This window comes from Periplaneta americana, chromosome 3 (genome assembly GCF_040183065.1).
Source record: "Periplaneta americana isolate PAMFEO1 chromosome 3, P.americana_PAMFEO1_priV1, whole genome shotgun sequence".
Lineage (NCBI taxonomy): Eukaryota > Metazoa > Arthropoda > Insecta > Blattodea > Blattidae > Periplaneta > Periplaneta americana.
The window spans coordinates 166,731,177-166,749,906 of NC_091119.1; the positions used below are offsets into that span (position 1 = coordinate 166,731,177).

Genomic DNA, 18,730 nt, shown 5'->3' on the forward strand with positions numbered 1-18,730 from the left:
CACTACTACTAATAATAATAATAATAAAATCAGATCACATTTCATCTTTTTAATGGATGGTTGTTGACATAACCTAGGGTCCTTGGTCTAATTCTTCCCGAATTTCAATTCTTTACGTTTTGTCACTTCTAGAATTACATAGACTTAACTCTTCATCACCTCTTTTTACTTTTTCCGCAAATTATATATTGAATATATTGTATAGGCATGCATATATATATATATATATATATATATATATATATATATTTTCGTTCAGCACCTTTGTATAGTTATTATTGAAAACTAATTTCATCGTATATTGACGCAGAATATCTGCATGGAAATATCATATGTACTTCGGTACATTAAAATAATATATAAAATAATATATATAGTTAGTTTAAATTTCAAAGACAATGATAAGGCCGAGATATCGTTGGAGGGATAAATGCTGGTCCACAATAAACCGGGAACGGAAACGACATCGTGAACGAGAACGGAAATATTGTTAAAATAAATGTACTTAAATGTGAGCATTTACAATTAACTTTCACGTTCCCGTTCCCGGGGTCCGGCAAGCTTCTCGTTAATTGTGAATGCTCACATTTAAATATATTTATTTTAACAATATTTCCGTTCTCGTTGTTTCCGTTCACGGTTTATTGTGAACTAGCCTTTAATCTTTCTTAGAATACCGTCACAGATCCCATGGTCTAAACGACGAATTTCATGATGATGACTATGATGATCGTTGAATCTGTAGTAGCATGCGCTATCACTGTTCAAGTTGAGCAATTTATTTTACTGTCTAAGGATTTACACTCGTTGATTTGTTTGACATTAGCTTTAATAATATCATTTTACAATCCGTGGATTATATGCGAGGGTTAATATGCTGTTTGAACTTGGCATTAACGATGCAATACATTGTCATTACTTCACACGATGCTAATATCAAAAACGTCAATGCACAATGTTACGCTATGGAATAATCGAGTATTTATATCGCAGTGTTAATCATTGCATTTAAATTACTTAATTTCCGGAACCTTTGTTCCACAGGAAAACGGGTAGGCCCTATTAGCCCTCTGTGATGAAAAAAAAAAAGTTTTTCATGAACCACTACAGAAAGGGGATCATTCAGGTGGTAAATTACAACCTGGCTTCACAAGTTGAGGTTTGAGTATAATTAAATTAATTGAGTAACGAATAATAATAATAATAATAATAATAATAATAATAATAATAATAATAATAATAATAATAATTATAATAATAATAATTTTACAAAGAAATGGATTCGTTTGAAAATTAATACTACAGCCAAGTACACATACCGTACTTCAGAATTAGACTGTTGGATTAACTATTTATCTCCTTATACTCACCGCATTTATTAATCACCTCCACTTGCTTACGAATAATAATTATTCATAAAGTTAAAATTAAGATTAATATTCCGTTAAGCTTACACATTAAAAACATTTCATGTGAATATTTTTCAAGTCCATCTAGTACCGAAATCACAGATTCACAGCAACTGTTATTAATACGACCCTCCTTGTATAACTATGTAAATCACTAAAATAAAGAAACATCAAAATACAATACTAATTAATTAATTAATACGTCATCGTCATTGTTGAAATTGCGACGACATCCCGTTGGCGGGATGGTTTCTTTCAGAAAATTATGCGCTGCACATAAACTCCTAAAATGTAAAAGAAAATGAGGGTGAATCCTCTAACACAATAAGCATCCGTTGCGCATTCCATTTGATGAATGTTGTAGTAGAAACATAACCTGGGTCATCAATGAATAAAGGAAGCTCCCTAACTAAAGACTGCATCGCTGTAAGGGGCAATGCCGCTACCCCTGTTACAATTCTTCTCGAGTGACATGCAGAGAAAGTTCAGTGTTAAAAAAGCAAAGTCAGTCGATTTAGCGAGGCTTTCATCTGATGAAGAGATGGAAAGTGAAATACTGTAGGCCTATATGGGTTAACATTTTTAGCTAGTGTCACACCGTATCACACCTTCACTAAATATGCTGTCCTGGGTCAGTCTCAAAGGGCGAAGAACTATTCACTCTCTCACGTTACTTTTCAATATTCTTCAAAACGCGACCCTAGCTACTTAGCTTCTCGTTTTCAACATTTATCCTCATACAACGAAAAAGATACTCGCTCAGAACACGGTATCACACTGTCCATTCCTAAACACAGAACATCCTTCTACTCTTCATTTTTCACCGTCTCTGCAGCTCATCTCTGGAACTCTCTACCACAACATGTCAGAGACTGTAGGACATTATCTAGTTTCAAAAATAAAAGTGTACTTTTTCAATTCAGATTCCTTTCCCTTATAAGCCCTTTTCTCTGCAATCGTTTTGTAAAAAATATATATGTCTTTTCCTTCCTTTCCCCTTTTTTATACTTTTGGTCACCAGATGAATTTATTATCATACCCTTTTTACTGTGAATTTTATTTAATTTTCGCATTTCTTCTTCTTTTTTATTATTATTTTATTATCCATTTGTTGTATTCTTTCTTACGTTTTCTCTGGTACTGAGTTGCTTTTATTATATTCCAATATTTAGATCTGTATTTTACTTTATTATTATTATTATTATTATTATTATTATTATTATTATTATTATTATTATTATTATTATTTTCATGTTATTTAGTGTTGATTTTGTTATGCTATTATATTTTTTTGTAATACGTTAGTACTCTGTTCTTTAACTTTTTGTTAAATTTTCACTGCTTGTATACTTTGTGAACTGGTAGAGTGCAAGAGAAGGCCCTATGGCCTTAATTCTGCCAGTATAAATAAAATAAAATAAATAAAATACAATAAATAAAATAAAATAAATAAAATAAAATAAATAAATAAATAAATAAAATAAAATAAATAAAATAAATAAAATAAAATAAAATACAATAAATAAAATAAATTAAATAAAATCAAATAAAATTAAACAAACAAACAAACAAATAAATAAGTAAATAAATACATAAATAAATAAGTAAATAAATACATAAATATATTATTATTATTATTATTATTATTATTATTATTATTATTATTATTATGTAGGGAAAGATCTTTAAGTGAACTTGGGGATTTCATTGGAAAGTGAGTAAGAAAACGGCGTAAAACATATGAAAAAGCATGTGTCATCTTCTGACTCAATTTTTAAATTTAATTCACGTTGAAAGAGGAACATGATTATCTTTCCTAATTGACGGACAAAAGATGAGATGACAAATGAAATCACACACAAAGTAGTTCTGGTTTGTGGATTTGTAGAAAAGGGAAAAAATAAACATTATCGTGAAGTCTCGATATTTACGTATGTTAGCTGCTGTCTGTCTGGATAAACAGAAGCTGCAGAAAATTTCACAGGAGACGCAATCAGCCTCCTTGCTATATAAGCGCTCTATGGTTGCCAATTTAGGGTTCTTTATTGTTAAAGTTTCACTCCGAGTTTTGCATGCGTTAATGGGGTTCTGCTTTTACATACGAAATGAAACTCGCGGTTGTGTTAATTGTAACATGGTTAATATTTATAAACTTCTATCAAAAGTATGTAAATGCGGCTCCAATAGAATTGTCTTACGTGTGTGTTTAAGCGGTTGTTCATGTTACCCGTCTGGAAGGATTGCAACGATTCCCAGCGAATAACTTAGTCCGTCTGTGTGATTTTTTGGCTTTCATTTATTTCACATGAAGAATGAAGTCGTGGCATTTATAGTTAAATTTCCAGAGGATTTTAGTTCCACTTCAAATACAGAAATATTAAAGAAATTTCAGATGTGTTAGTTGGGAGGCCGGAAAGAAAAAGGACTTTGGGAAGACCAAGATGTAGATGGGAGGATAATATTAACATTAATTTGAGGAAGGTGGGATATGATGATAGAGACTGGATTAATCTTGCTCAGGATAGGGACCGATGGCGGGATTATTGAGGGTGGCAATGAACCTGCGAGTTCCTTAAAAGCAGTAAGTAAGTAAGTAAGTAAGTAAGTAAGTAAGTAAGTAAGTAAGTAAGTAAGTAAGTAAGTAAGTAAGTAAGTAAGTAAGTAAGTAAGTAAGTAAGTGAGTGAGTGAGTAAGTGGTAGATTTAAAAGACCTGCTCGTAGAATTAAAAAAATTGTCAGCATGCCTTTAAAAACAGCGGACGGTGGTTAAATATAGGACAGAATTTTAACAAATGTGTACATGAATATGTTAGGAGAAAATCCACAAACGATTAGGGAAAACATGGAAATTTTACTTGAAGTAGGGGAGAGTCGGGTAGTATCGGACATCGGGTAATATCGGACAGTGCGTTTCTTTCATCTACGACCATATGGTAGTACCTGAATGACATGGTTACGTTTCTCTATGCGACATCACAGAAACGTAACCATGTCAATCAGGTACTATCATCGTGTGGTAGATGAAAGAAACTCACTATCCGATATTACCCGCTGTCCGATACTACCCGACTCTCCCCTAAGTAAAGAGATAGGTTCGGAAGTAAATCTCGAAAAGACAAAGTATATGATTGTTTCGTGACCAGAATATTGTACGAAATGAAAATATAAAAATTGGAGATTTATCCTTCGAAGAGGTGGAAATATCTTGGAGTAACAGTAACAAATATCAATAACACTCGGGAGGAAATAAAACGCAGAATAAATGTGGGAAATGCCTGTTATTATTCGGTTGAGAAGCTTTTGTCATCTAGTCTGCTGTCAAAAAACCTTAAAGTTAGAATTTATAAAACAGTTATATTACCGGTTCTGTATGACTTGGACTCTCACTTTGAGAGAAGAACAGAGATTAAGTAATTAATAATTTACTCCTATAGAATTGCATTCTATTATCATACAAAATTTGAATATAACACCTCTAGTAATTTATTACAAATGGTTTTTAAGGAACCCGAAGGTTCATTAAGAGATTAAGGGTATTTGAGAATAAATTCTTACGAAAATATTTGGGGATAAGAGGGATGAAGTTAGAGGAGAATGGAGAAAGTTACACAACACGAACTGCACGCATTGTATTCTTCACCTGACATAATTAGAACATTACATCCAGACGTTTGAGATGGGCAGGGCATGTAGCACGTATGGGCGAATCCAGAAATGCAGTTGGGAGACCGGAGGGGAAAAGACATTTGAGGAGTCCGAGACGTAGATGGGAGGATAATATTAAAATGGATTTGAGGAAGGTGGGATATGATGATAGAGACTGAATTAATCTCGCACAGGATAGGGACCGATGGCGGACTTATGTGAGGGCGGCAATGGACCTTCGGGTTCCTTAAAAACCATTTGTAATAAATTACTAGAGGTGTTATATTCAAATTTTGTATGATAATAGAATGCAATTCTATAGGAGTAAATTATTAATTACTAAGGCTTAAAGACGTTTAATCTTTATTTATAGCTTTAAAGGATATTAGTTTAAAATTAACTTAAAACCTTTAAAATATATTTATCATTAGTGTAGATAAAATTAGTAAGTAAGTAAGTAAGTAAGTAAGTAAGTAAGTAAGTAAGTAAGTAAGTAAGTAAGTAAGTGGTAGATTTAAAAGACCTGCTCGTAGAATTAAAAAAATTTGCCGCCATGCCTTTAAAAACAGCGGACGGTGGCTAAATATAGAACAGAATTTTAACAAATTGTAAAGTAACAATTTATTAGAAAAAAAAATTGGTATTTTTACTATTTTGGCCAAAATTCAGTCCTAGTGTCTCTTAGGGTCGATTTCTAAAACTCGGTCGAAATCGTGGTTCCAAATCTCGGCAAGACAATCGCGCTGTAACCGATCTTTAGAAATATTCACCGATCTATTGGTTTTCCATCCAAACGGACTTGAAATACATACAGGTGCTCAACTTATTATTCGGTCAGGCTTTAAATTGAATATTTCAAAACTTTAATAAACGATTTGAAGCGAAATAAATACATCATTGCGTATAAAACAAAATATTTGTACTAAATACAAAGTAAACAATATAATCCATTTTTCCAAATCGATTCTGATATTACAAAAATCAAACTATTTATTTTTTTTATCAACATAAACAAAAATATCACAGTCAACTTAATATTCGGTCAAAAGTTAGGAAATCAAAAATATACTTCTTCATAACAACTGCAACAGGAAATTAATACCTTGTTGGGTACCCGTTCTGCTGGATAACATGCTGCAATCGTCTGGGCATACTGGCTACGTTCGTGTTTGTATATGTTGTGTGTTTCACTTGATTGTGTGTTTCACTTGATAATCAATTCTCCCAACGGCGATGCACAAAGGCGGGAGTGCCGCAGGGCTCCGTATTAGGACCACTACTCTTCTCTATCTACATTAATGACGTATCAAAGAACTTACAGTATTGCCGATATCATCTCTATGCCGACGACCTACAACTTTACATACATTCCAGACCCAATACGATCAATGAATCGATTGACAAGTTAAATTGTGACCTAGCCACTGTCTCCACTTGGGCGGCCAATTTCGGACTCGCACTTAATCCAAGTAAGACTCAATCTATAATTATTGGACATAAGCGTTTAGTTAACTCCCTTAATAACAGTAATCTTTCAGTTGTTACCCTTAACAACACGCTAATCCCTTATTCATATGTCGTAAAAAATCGTGGCTTCTTTTTTGATAATAATCTAAGTGGGAATTTTCAAGTTAAAGAAACGATAAAAAAATCTGTTCCTCCATTCACTGTTTGAGTCGCTTGAGAAACTTCTTGCTCCAGCAACTAAAACTCACCCTAGTACAAACCCTAGTAATGCCGCACTTCGATTATTGTGACATCTTGTTAAGTGACCTAAGTTCTGAATTGTCAGTCAAGTTACAGCGAGCTCAGAATATGTGCATCAGATACGTGTGCAACATCCGACGGTATGATCACATATCACCGTCCTTCGCAAGTCTTTCATGGCTCCGACTTAAAGAACGCAGAACTTTACACTCTTTGTCTTTACTCTATCGAATTCTGCACACCTCAACACCAAATTACCTTTCGTCTCGTTTCTCCTATCTATACTCTAACCACGACGTAAATACCAGATCACTTATCTGTGGCACGCTAAGTATACCTCTTCATAGAACATCTTGTTATTCATTATCTTTTACAGTATCCACCTCGCGTCAATGGAATTCCTTGTCACAAAGTATTAGGGGCTGCAAGACAATAATCAATCACCTTTAAAAACAGCTTAAAAGATAACCTTATTAGCAGTTCACTCCAATCTTACTGATTTAAACTATCACTGACTACATTGTTACTCCTTCCTTTAGACATCATCTTGATAGTGCTGTATTTTCAAAATTGTCTCATAATAATCTCTTTCTATTATCTAATATTATTTGAAATATATTAACATTCTATGTATTTTAGCTTAATTCTGCTACACAGTTTATTTCAGTGTCTAATTAATAGTTCATAGTATTTTGTTGCTTAATTCGTATATAACTCTTGTATACATGTAACTCTCACTTAATCAAATTGTTGAATTCTTTGTAAGTTCATGCATATGTATATACACTTTTTGCTGGTTGAGTGGAAGAGAAGGCCTTACGGCCTTAACTCTGCCAGCTAAAATAAATCATTATTATTATTATTATTATTATCAATACGGCCCCATTCCTCTTTCAGTCGTCTCTTTAACTCTTCTTTTAAAGAAGCTGGTACTTTTCTCAGTCTTCTGTTCAGCTCATTTCATAGATTTTCTACAGGGTTGCAGTCGAGAGATTGAGGAGGCAAAGCCTATTGATAACTTTTGGACAGTTATACAGTAACCAATTGCGCACAATATACAACTTATGTTTGGGGTCGTTGTCTTGGTAAAATTTAAAAGTATTACGTATTCCCAACTTTTCAGCACTCTTGTGTAAATTCTGTTTCAGGATTTGAAGATATTGTTCCTTGTTCATGTTGCCGTCAATGAAGACGAGCTCCCCTACTCCAGCAGCTGACATGCAGCCCCAAACCATAACCTTTCCACCACCATGCTTCACGGTTGGTTGCAAGTTATCAATTTTCATGTCTTCTTTCACCTTACGTCACACCATCACCCGACCAGCCTGACCAAAAACGCTAAATGGACTTTCGTCCATGAAAATGACGTCATTCCACCAAGCTTCATCCTTGTCAATATTGTTGTTTGCAAACTCAACTCTTTTCTTTCTGTTAACTTCAGATACCAGAGGTTTTCCCTAGCCACTCTTCCAAGGTAACCACGCTTCCTTAAATTTTTCTAATTGCTTCAGGGTGCACAGTCTTTGAAGATTCTTTTGCTAGGTCTTTTGCTAGTTGGGGAGCACTTATTCGAGGGTTCTTATTAACTTTCCTGATGATCGAACGTAAATCTCTATATGTTAACTTCTTTGGTTGCCCCCTCTGCGGCACATATTCAATCCTGTCTTCATTCTCATATCTTCTGATTACGTCCCCGACTATACTCCTTCTCATATTCAACATTTCGGCGATCTCTCTATATGTATGTCCCTTCGCATAGTGAAAAATAACAAGCTGTCGTTTTTCAAAACTAGTATTCTTGACTTTGCGTCCCATTATTACAATGATCTTGCAAAATCGCACTACAGGTCTGCCAGTGTTAACAGCAAGAAGACAACTGAGACATACCACTGCCACCCTTCACTATGCAGTGCCTGCAGACGACATAGTAAACACAGTGAAAAGGGGACCGTATCACACTGACCTTATATTAAAATGTACACAATTTTTTGCTTTTTATATTCAAAAGGACAAATTATATGGTATAAGTTATATTAATTCTGAATCAATAAATGTTTGCTCAATATTCTTCTATCGTGTGCTTCAATTAATTAATAATACTATTTATGTTTTTTGCACTTACTAACGGACTAAAGTTCGAAAATAATGAAATTTAAAGCCTGACCGAATATTAAGGTGAGTACCTGTACACGTCTTCAATCCAACCATACTTACGGTACTTACAGTTCTACGTATTTCGTAATTCTGAGTTCAGTGAAACACACGTTTCCTCTATTCGTCATTTATTGTTGCTGTCAGAAATCACCGTCTCTTGCAATGACTTCTACAGTTTGAGTAAGATTCTATAACTGACTGCTCAAGTGGACAGAGAGCAGAGGTGTTTGTTTCATTACAGCCGACAGACGCAGGCTGTCTCTTGTACAATAACTTTGTCGTGCTACGGAGACAGCACACACGAGGCTAACATCCACAACGTAACCGCGGTTCATGCAGTGTCGTAATGGCGTGCGATCGCCGCCGCGTGGAGGGAGTTCATTACCGTCTTGTGTTTGCCTCTCTTTTCTCAAGTTATAGTCTACCTATTGCTGCTCGGAGCAGATTCCGCCTGAAGGGTATTTACTGTACTGTGGTGTTCACTGCTTCCCGTCGTTTGGGGACCGTACGTATTTCCATACTGTCTCCGCCTCTGTATAGGATGTCACCAAACGTATTACAGCTGGCTGCTTTCAGCCAGACGGGATTTCTTCCTTGCTTCCCTTCGTAGTATTTCATTTCAACTATACATTTATTTTTATTATTTTTTTTAAGTTGAAAATGGTCAACACAAATGTAATGCATCAGCTGCAGGGGCGGCTTTTATTAAGGGGCACATGGGCACGTGCCCTCCCTGTGATTTTTATTATCGTATTATGACTATATTATAATACAATTTAATTGCATTATGAAATAATAACTTAAAGAGTTTCACATTTTCATTGCTACTAATGTTTTCAGAATCTGTAGTAGTCTACGAAACCCAAGTTTTCTGAACAGGTAATAAAATGGGCTCTCTCTTCTCGTGCCCAGCGATGGACGAGGAAGGGATGGAGGTGTGAGTTGTAGGAAGGCGGAGCTCTTTGCCTCAGACCGTGTGCTTTGGGTACTGTATTTGCCGTGCCCACCAAGCCTCTTTAGTTTAGGAACAGTCCAATTAGCTGCGTGCCATTTTTAGGGGTGTTGATACTTGCTGTATAGCAGACGACATTTACAGCTAAACTTGACATGAAAAACGTTAAATGTAAGTTTACTAATTTAGAAGCTTGACTCATTGTATAAATCACGTGTGTATGTAAGTTATATATATATTCATTTGTCACACTTATGTTGTTAATGCTCCCTGTAAACTTTTATGCTTCCATCGTATCCAAAAAAGAAAGTTTACATTACAATACATGAAGTTGGCAGTTCTCAAAAAGCTTTGTCACTGACAATAGAGAATCTTGGCGGGCGTTTTGCCGCCTTCAATGCACACTACAGTTTTCAACCGAGTTTCCCCAAGTCTAGTGCTGCGGTAGTAAGAAGGCAGGCAGTTGCGTGATCTGTGAGTAGGAACGAGTGAGAATCAGCACATTTCTGTGAATTACACTTAGAATTCCATTTAACTTTCCTCTGGGGGTAGCAGTGCTCTCAATTGAGAGAAAGATGGTAAATTCTATTCCGAACTTCAACAATAGTTATAGAGGTTTTTGCTCGCAGAAAGAACCGAAAAATAGAGCTCATCTACAAAAATTAGAAAGGTTAGTGCACATAAATTGGTTTTATATGTTTTTAATTTTCAGGATTCATCATTGAGGTTGTGCCCAACTTGACAGAATGGCCTTCGGCCGCCACTGATCAGCTGCCAAAAGAGCAACAAAACAGTAGCAAATCTCCCTTTTTTACTGTGTTATTAACTCATATATCTTCCCCCCCCGCCACTGTTTCATTCCTATTCTTCTAGATTCTATACTAACTAGTGGCTTGTGCAGCAAATGCTACAAACTAAGTTAATTACAACTCAAATTAAAAATTTTCATATTTATTTCCAATGAAGAATACCAGACATTTTGGAAGTCCCTATCCTAAGCAAGATTAATCCAGTCTCTACCATCATATCCCACCTTTCTCAAATCGATTTTAATATTATCCTCCCATCTACGTCTGCCTCCCTCAAGGCCTTTTCCCTTCAGATCTTCCAATTAACATTCTATACCATTTCTAAATTAACCCATACGTACTACATGCGCTGCCATCTCAAATGTCTGGATTTAATATTCCTAATTATGTTAGGTGAAGAATACAATGCGTGTAGTTCTGCGTTGTGTAACTTTCTCCATTCTCCTATGACTTCATCCCTCTTAGCCCCAAATGTTTTCCTAATCTTATTTTCGAACACCCTTAATCTCTGTTCCTCTCTCAAAGTGAAAATCCAAGTTTCACAACCATAAAGAACAACCGGTAGCATAACTGTTTTATAAATTCTAACTTTCAGCTTTAAATATCTATACCATACCGCAATTAAATATATGGAAAAGACCTATACCACTTGACTAATAACTATAAAAATATTTCACTTTAATAACAATATTGTTATCTTACGTAAGTTTTGTATAGACTACTATATAGCCGTCACTCAGTAAACTTTATAGAAATGAAGATCTAACTTCAGATATTCTCTACGCCTAGTTATATAACCCCAAAAGATTTCGACTTCATATCATCAATAAAGCATTAATCTGTATAATTGGTGAAAAATACATCATGACATTCACTATAATAATATTTTATTTTTATTGGTAATAATGTCATCAAACATTCTTAAGTTTGTAGTTTTTAATATCCAATACACAGACAGCTGTACTCAGAAAATTACACACCAGAGAATCTTCTGTTTAGTAAGTCTTGAAGTTTTTAATAACAGAAAAGTTACACAATCGAAGCTCGATATATTGGCATTATGTCAGCCATCTTAACTTTAAAATATGTTAGCAATCCTGCAGGTCATAGCCTTCGTGTGATATTTTTTTATTGTAGTGTGTTTGTGTTTTGTTTTATTCTGAAAGGGCCATTACCTATTTCTCAAAACTGACGACAGATGGATTTTGGAAAATAGGAAAATGATGTAGGAAAATTGACATTTCACTAAAAATTACTATTTTTCTGAAAAACTTTGGGTTCCAAGCTTCAAAATGAGGGGTCATTTATTAAAATCCGTTCAGTTGTTTTCCCGTAATCTCCATTACCAGTTCAAATTATATATATATATATATATATATATATATATATATATATATATATATATATAAAGTGGCGGTGCGTCAATAAAAGCACAAGAGCACGTGAACACCTTGTTTCCATTAATGCACGACTAGTTTTATTATTTAATACCGTATTGACGTAGTGGGGATGTATAATATGGAATCGAGTATTTTAAACTTCCCGCGTTTTGGATAAACGTCTTATGTAAACTTGGCAACATCCGTTCACGTACAAGCCGTGCTCTTTTCAAGAAGGTTACAGGAATTTCATGCATGCGCGCGAGAAAATTGTATTTTTCTGGCCGCTTATGACTCGTCAAGAGCACAAAGCATTAAGTGAACAGTGAATCTATCCTACAGGTGTCAGGTGCATCGATGCCTCTCGTTCATGTACTATATCTCGAGGAGGAAATTTAAGTCTGTATTTTAGCCTATAGGTGTCAGCATCTCTTTCTAACTCGTTGGTCGGAACATTTACTTTATGTGGATGTGTGTACAGTGCTACTACGGGAGTGCAGTTTGTGAATTACTATACATCAGTGTTAGCATAATAGCATAGTTTGGCTTTCAAACACGTGCTGGCTGAATGTGCTAGTGGTATGAATTTAAGTAGGCTATCTATGGTGGTGTATATTATTTAAGAATAATATTTACTGGCATGTATTTATAGTAATTAATCTATGCGAATGGGTTTACAGTACTGCTATGGGCTACAGTGTATCAGTGTATTGTGAATCAAAATATATTACTGAACACACGCTTTTGTAAATAACGGCATTATGGTATGTATTAATTTTTAACAAACGTAAACAATGAACTCTGTTCAAGTAATTTTGAACAGTAAAAAACTAGGTAAACTGGCTTACCAGGAAAAATTGGAAATAAAAAGACTGGGTTTCATTATTATTATTATTATTATTATTATTATTATTATTATTATTATTATATGTTGTTTTGAATTTATACACGGTTTTTTCGATAGTGAAACAATGGAATCATGACATTTCATACTAGGCTAAACGTATGATTTCAAATTCTCTTCGATTTTGGAACACAAAATTGTGAACACACATAATATTTTATCACGAGCCGCCACTGTATATATAGATTTATTCTTCCGTAGTCATCTCTTTAATTCATTATTCCTTATACAGTGCAACTCTACAAATAGACGCTCACTCTCGTACACTTCACGATACAAGGCAGGCCAACGCACCCTGTTCCGTGCTGCACAGGGCTAACCAGTGCAGTACTGTGCAGATACTCGCACACGTTGGTAGGTAGCATGGCAGGGAACAGAAAATTGTGCTTATGTTGAAGCAGAAGTTACAAATATTGGAACGGTTTAAAAAAAGGTGAATCAATCAGAGCCATCGCTCAAGAATTTGACATTTCGATCAGAACAATGCATGGCATAAAACAAAATTCTTCTAAATACGAGGCATTCTGTAGTGATTATAAGAAGCTTTGTTATTATCAGTTAATTGTAGGGTGAAAACACAGCTTATTTTGTGAAATTTCCTCAATTTAATCAATAAGGATGATTTATGTTCTCTCTTGAAGGGTACAAACCATTTTAAAATAATTTAATACACAAACACAATTACATGAAATGCTCAATAAGTTTTTGTAGCTTTATTCTCTTATTATTCTCTTATTTAAGTTGAAAATGGTCAACACAAATGTAATACATCAGCTACCAATAATATTATAATGACACTCGGGAGGAAATTAAACGCAGAATATATGGGAAATGCCTGTTATTATTCGGTTGAGAAGCTTTTGTAATCTAGTCTGCCGTCAAAAATTCTGAAAGTTGGAATTTATAAAACAGTTGTTCTATATGGTCGTGAAACTTGGACTCTCACTTTGAAAAAGAAACAGAGATTAAGGGTGTTTGAGAATAAGGTTCTTAGGAAAATATTTGGGACTAAGAGGGATGAAGTTACAGGAGAACGGAGAAAGTTACACAACGCAGAACTGCACGCATTGTATTCTTCATCTGACATAATTAGGAACATTAAATCCAGACGTTTGAGATGGGCAGGGCATGTAGCACGTATGGGCGAATCCAGAAATGCATATAGAGTGTTAGTTGGGAGGCCGGCGGGAAAAAGACCTTTGGGGAGGCCGAGACGTAGATGGGAGGATAATACAAAAATGGATTTGAGGGAGGTGGGATATGATGGTAGAGACTGGATTAATCTTGCTCAGGATAGGGATCAATGGCGGGCTTATGTGAGGGCGGCAATGAACCTCCGGGTTCCTTAGAAGCCATTTGTAAGTAAGTAAGTAAGTAAGTAAATAAATAAGTAAGTAAGTAAGCAAGCTTTATTCTCTTCAGCTCTAACCGACAGTAACAATAATCCTGGTTGCCAGGTGGCGATAGAAGAGATGCGAAAACAAATAAATGAGGTATATAAAGAACTGAATGCTCTTTCATATTTAAGTGCCATTTTAAATTTCAAAGTGGGGGTGGGTGTGGTAGGAGGTGAAATCTAAAATGCAATTAAGCCTGGTTTAAGACTTACCCTTCAATATCTAAATTTACGTGTTTTTTTGTTTAAATTGAATTCAATTTAAAAAAAAAAAACTAATTATTTAGAATGGGATGTTTTGAAATGTAGACACATTTAGACAGTTTTTCCTCCAGAAGTTTGTTTTATGTTTCAAATGTATCACGTGTATTATACTTAATCACGAAGTTGTTTTGTTATATATTTTGCATATGCTACAATAAATTATTTAAAAGTAGGTACGTTAATATTATTTATGTTTCGGTCCGCACGCCATAAAAACATTGTACAGTCCTTATGTTTACCAATGTCCGCAGTACTCCGTAGAAAGACAGAGTTCGTACCTCGTCTCGCACACGTACCGTTGCTGTGTCTATTTGTGGAGTTCGACTGTAATTATCATTCTTCTTGTACAAGATACAGTAATGGAGGAAAAAAATGTTGACTATTTACAAAATTTTACTGCTGTACTTAACCCCTTAACAGAAATTTTATCAGAGACGCATTCACACATAAAATTCGCTGCTGTGTTTTCGATACAACCTATTCTGATTTTTTCTCACAATATATTTCAGCGTTACCGGTATTTAAAAACCACTTTTCTTTTCCTCTCTGTGTTCTATTGTTTTTGTATAATTATTATATCTTTGATTTCTTCATGTTTAATTTTTACTTTCATTAAATACCATTTTTCACAAAACCTTGTAATCTTGTCGATAAATTTCTGGGCTCGACCGGGTTTAAACACGCAAACCTTGTATTCATGGCTAGAAGGATAGTCAGTACACTACTGAAGACTCTGATGAATGTACTGATAGAGATTTCTGAAATGGAAACAGATATAAAATGGGTATATTGCCGTACAAAATTTATGCATCTTTCCTGATCACCCTGTGCCCCGCATCTCAGCTCGTTCGTAAGATCTCGTTATATAGATGTATGTCTCTAGACTAAACCATGGCCTACTCTGATCCATGCGAGCCTCGTTCTTTGATCCCGCTCTCTACCACTGTTCATTGGGCTTTTAAAGGTTTCTGTTGTCTCTGGCGCATTTTAGTACAGTAAAACCTTGTTCAAATGCGAGAAGCAGCAGCCATTGGAGAATTTTATCGGGACAAGTTACAACACTCAGTTTACGACTCTTGGCTGAGAATATTTAGAAACCAACAGATCGCATACCAACAAGGCATGCAAACGACTTGGATTTGTGCGGAATTGGATCGAAGCTGTAAACAAGCGAATTTAATAATAATAATAATAATAATAATAATAATAATAATGATAATAATAATAATAATAGTCTAATAATAACACATTCGGTGTTCTGCCAAAGGGCAGTTCTTTCACTGCAAACTCAGCATTATCCAATCTTTCCAATGTTCTGCCTTTCTCTTTGTCTCATATGATCCATATATCTTAATGTCGTCTAACATCGGATATCTTCTTCTGCCCCGAATTCTTCTCCCGTTCACAATTCATTCCAGTGCATCCTTCAGCAGGTAGTTTTTTTTAGCCAGTGACCCAACCAATTCCTTTTCCTCTTCCTGATCAGTTGCAGCATCATTCTTTCTTCGCCCACCCTTTCCAACACAGCTTCATTTCTTATTCTTTCTGTCCACTTCACACGTTGGATTCTTCTCCATATCCACATTTCAAATAGTAGTAGTAGTAGTAGTAGTAGTAGTAGTAGTAGTAGTAGTAGTAGTAGTAGTGGTAGTGGTGGTAGTAGTAGTGGTGGTAGTAGTAGTAGTAGTAGTAGTAGTAGTAGTAGTAGTAGAAATAATAATAATAATAATAATAATAATAATAATAATAACAGTAATATTAATAACAGCAACAGTGACAATAATAACAGTAATTGTAATAATAATAACAGTAATAATAACGGTAGTAGTAGTAGTAGTAGTAGTAGTAGTAGTAGTAATGATCAGGGAAAGGATTTATATGTAAATACATATTTACTTATAAAGCTAATATAATTTATATTTTGCATTATCTTTATGTTTCACAATGTGTAGGGTTGAAAAATCCTACTTTTATTTTCCATATTTTTCCATATTTTAGAGTTTAGTACATATTTTCGTTAATTTCCATATATTTTCCATATTTCATATAAAACAGTCCATATTATATTAGGTTTAACAATAAAACAAAACAAAATTCCATTAACTTTTAAAAATACATTTCAACAATAGAGATTTAAACACATGTTCAGTAATCCCTTTAACATCAGAGTTATTTGAAAATTAGCAGTCCTATCAACAATGGGAAAGTAAGTTACAAAACTGTATTAATTTAATTTAAAATTTTTAACAGACTTCAGTTGTGCAGCTCAACAGTTAAATGCCAGTCAGAGTACACATAGGTTCAGTTTTGTAAATCATACTATAAAGACGGTAAATATGCCAAAAGTACGTCATTCAGTCAATTTAAAATCAAAACTAACAAGTTACATTTCAGAATTTAAAGAAGATGGTTTATCAACTGACAATAAAATATTATTTTGTAATTTGTGTCAGTGTGCAGTATCATCTACACAAAAGTTCCTGGTGCAACAACACATTACAACTAGTAAACATCAGGCCAACAAACAACTAAATTCCAAGCAGAGACAATTGTTTTTAACACAACCAACAACATCGAATGTAAGATCTGAGTTTAACATCGACCTGTGCCGTTCTCTCATCTCTGCTGATATTCCTCTCTACAAACTAAAGAATAAGGTCTTCAGGGAATTCCTTGAAAAATATACTCAACATACAATCCCGGATGAGTCAACACTTAGGAAGACGTATGCTCCATCCATCTACGATGAGACAATACAGAAGATAAGAGATGAAATTAAAGATAGTTCAATTTGGGTTTCCATTGATGAGACTCCCGACAAAGAAGGTAGACTTGTTGGTAATGTAGTTATCGGTTTGTTAAGTGAACAATATTCTGAACGAATTCTTTTACATTGTGATGTTCTAGAAAAGTGCAATAACAAAACTATAGTTAAACTGTTCAACGAAGCTATGGGTATCCTGTGGCCAAAGGGTATTATGTACGATAATGTGTTATTCTTTATTAGCGATGCTGCCCCTTATATGGTCAAAGCTGGACAAGCATTATCTGTTGTATATCCTAAATTGACTCATTTTACTTGTGTGGCGCATGCATTTCATCGTGTGGCAGAAGTGGTCAGAGACAATTTCCCTAAAGTAGATTTGTTGATTTCATCAGTGAAAAAAGTATTTCTCAAAGCTCCCAGTAGAGTTAACGTGTTGAAAGAAATGTACCCTGAAATTCCATTGCCACCAAAGCCAATTTTAACTAGATGGGGTACATGGCTAGAAGCAGTTGAATATTATGCCGAACATATAGACTCTATTAACAATGTTCTCCTTGCATTGGACTCTGAAGATGCAGTCTCAATTGATACTGCGAAAACAGTTACCTGTGACATAAGTGTGAAGAATGACTTAGCTCACATTCAGCATACATTTTCATGCATCATAAAAACGCTCAAAAGTCTCCAAAATAGGCACCTTTCACTATCTGAAAGTTTTGAAATTATAAATAGTACTGTGGAACAACTGAATCGTGGTAGAGGTAAAGTTGCAGATGCAGTAAGAGCTAAGGTGGACACTGTACTTTCAAAAAACCCTGGATATGAAGAACTACAAAAGGTTGTTGCTGTGATGAGTGGTGAATCAACAGTGAAGATTAACTTGGACTTATCCCCAGCAGACATTGTGAAATTGAATTATGTACCAGTTACTTCTTGTGACGTCGAACGCTCTTTTAGTCAGTATAAATCTATCCTCAGAGACAATAGAAGAAGATTCACTTTTCAGCACTTGAAAGAAATGTTTGTAACCTATTGTTATGGTAACAGACAATAAAAATTGTGTTTTGTTGAAACTACATTGGAAGATAAGGTACGTCCATTATATTTTTTGTTTAGTTTGATTAAAATGTACCAATATTTAACGTACATAGTCATTTTTTTATAATTTTAAGTCCATATTTAATTCCATATTTTGGTAAAAATCCATATTTAATTCCATATTTTGGTAAAAATAACTACATATATATTTACATATTTCATATATTTTTAGTCCATATAAATCCGTTCCCTGGTAATGATAATAATAATAATCAGGGAAAGGATTTATATGTAAATACATATTTA

The 18,730-nt window shown here is 34.5% G+C and overlaps 1 long non-coding RNA gene across 1 annotated transcript; it reads left to right on the forward strand.

Moving 5' to 3' along the window:
- Positions 1–17,370: 17,370 nt before the first annotated feature.
- On the forward strand, positions 17,371–18,477 carry LOC138696829 (uncharacterized). Its single transcript, XR_011331473.1, has 2 exons — positions 17,371–17,611; positions 18,225–18,477. It is a non-coding gene; the product is annotated as an uncharacterized lncRNA (long non-coding RNA).
- Positions 18,478–18,730: the final 253 nt, after the last annotated feature.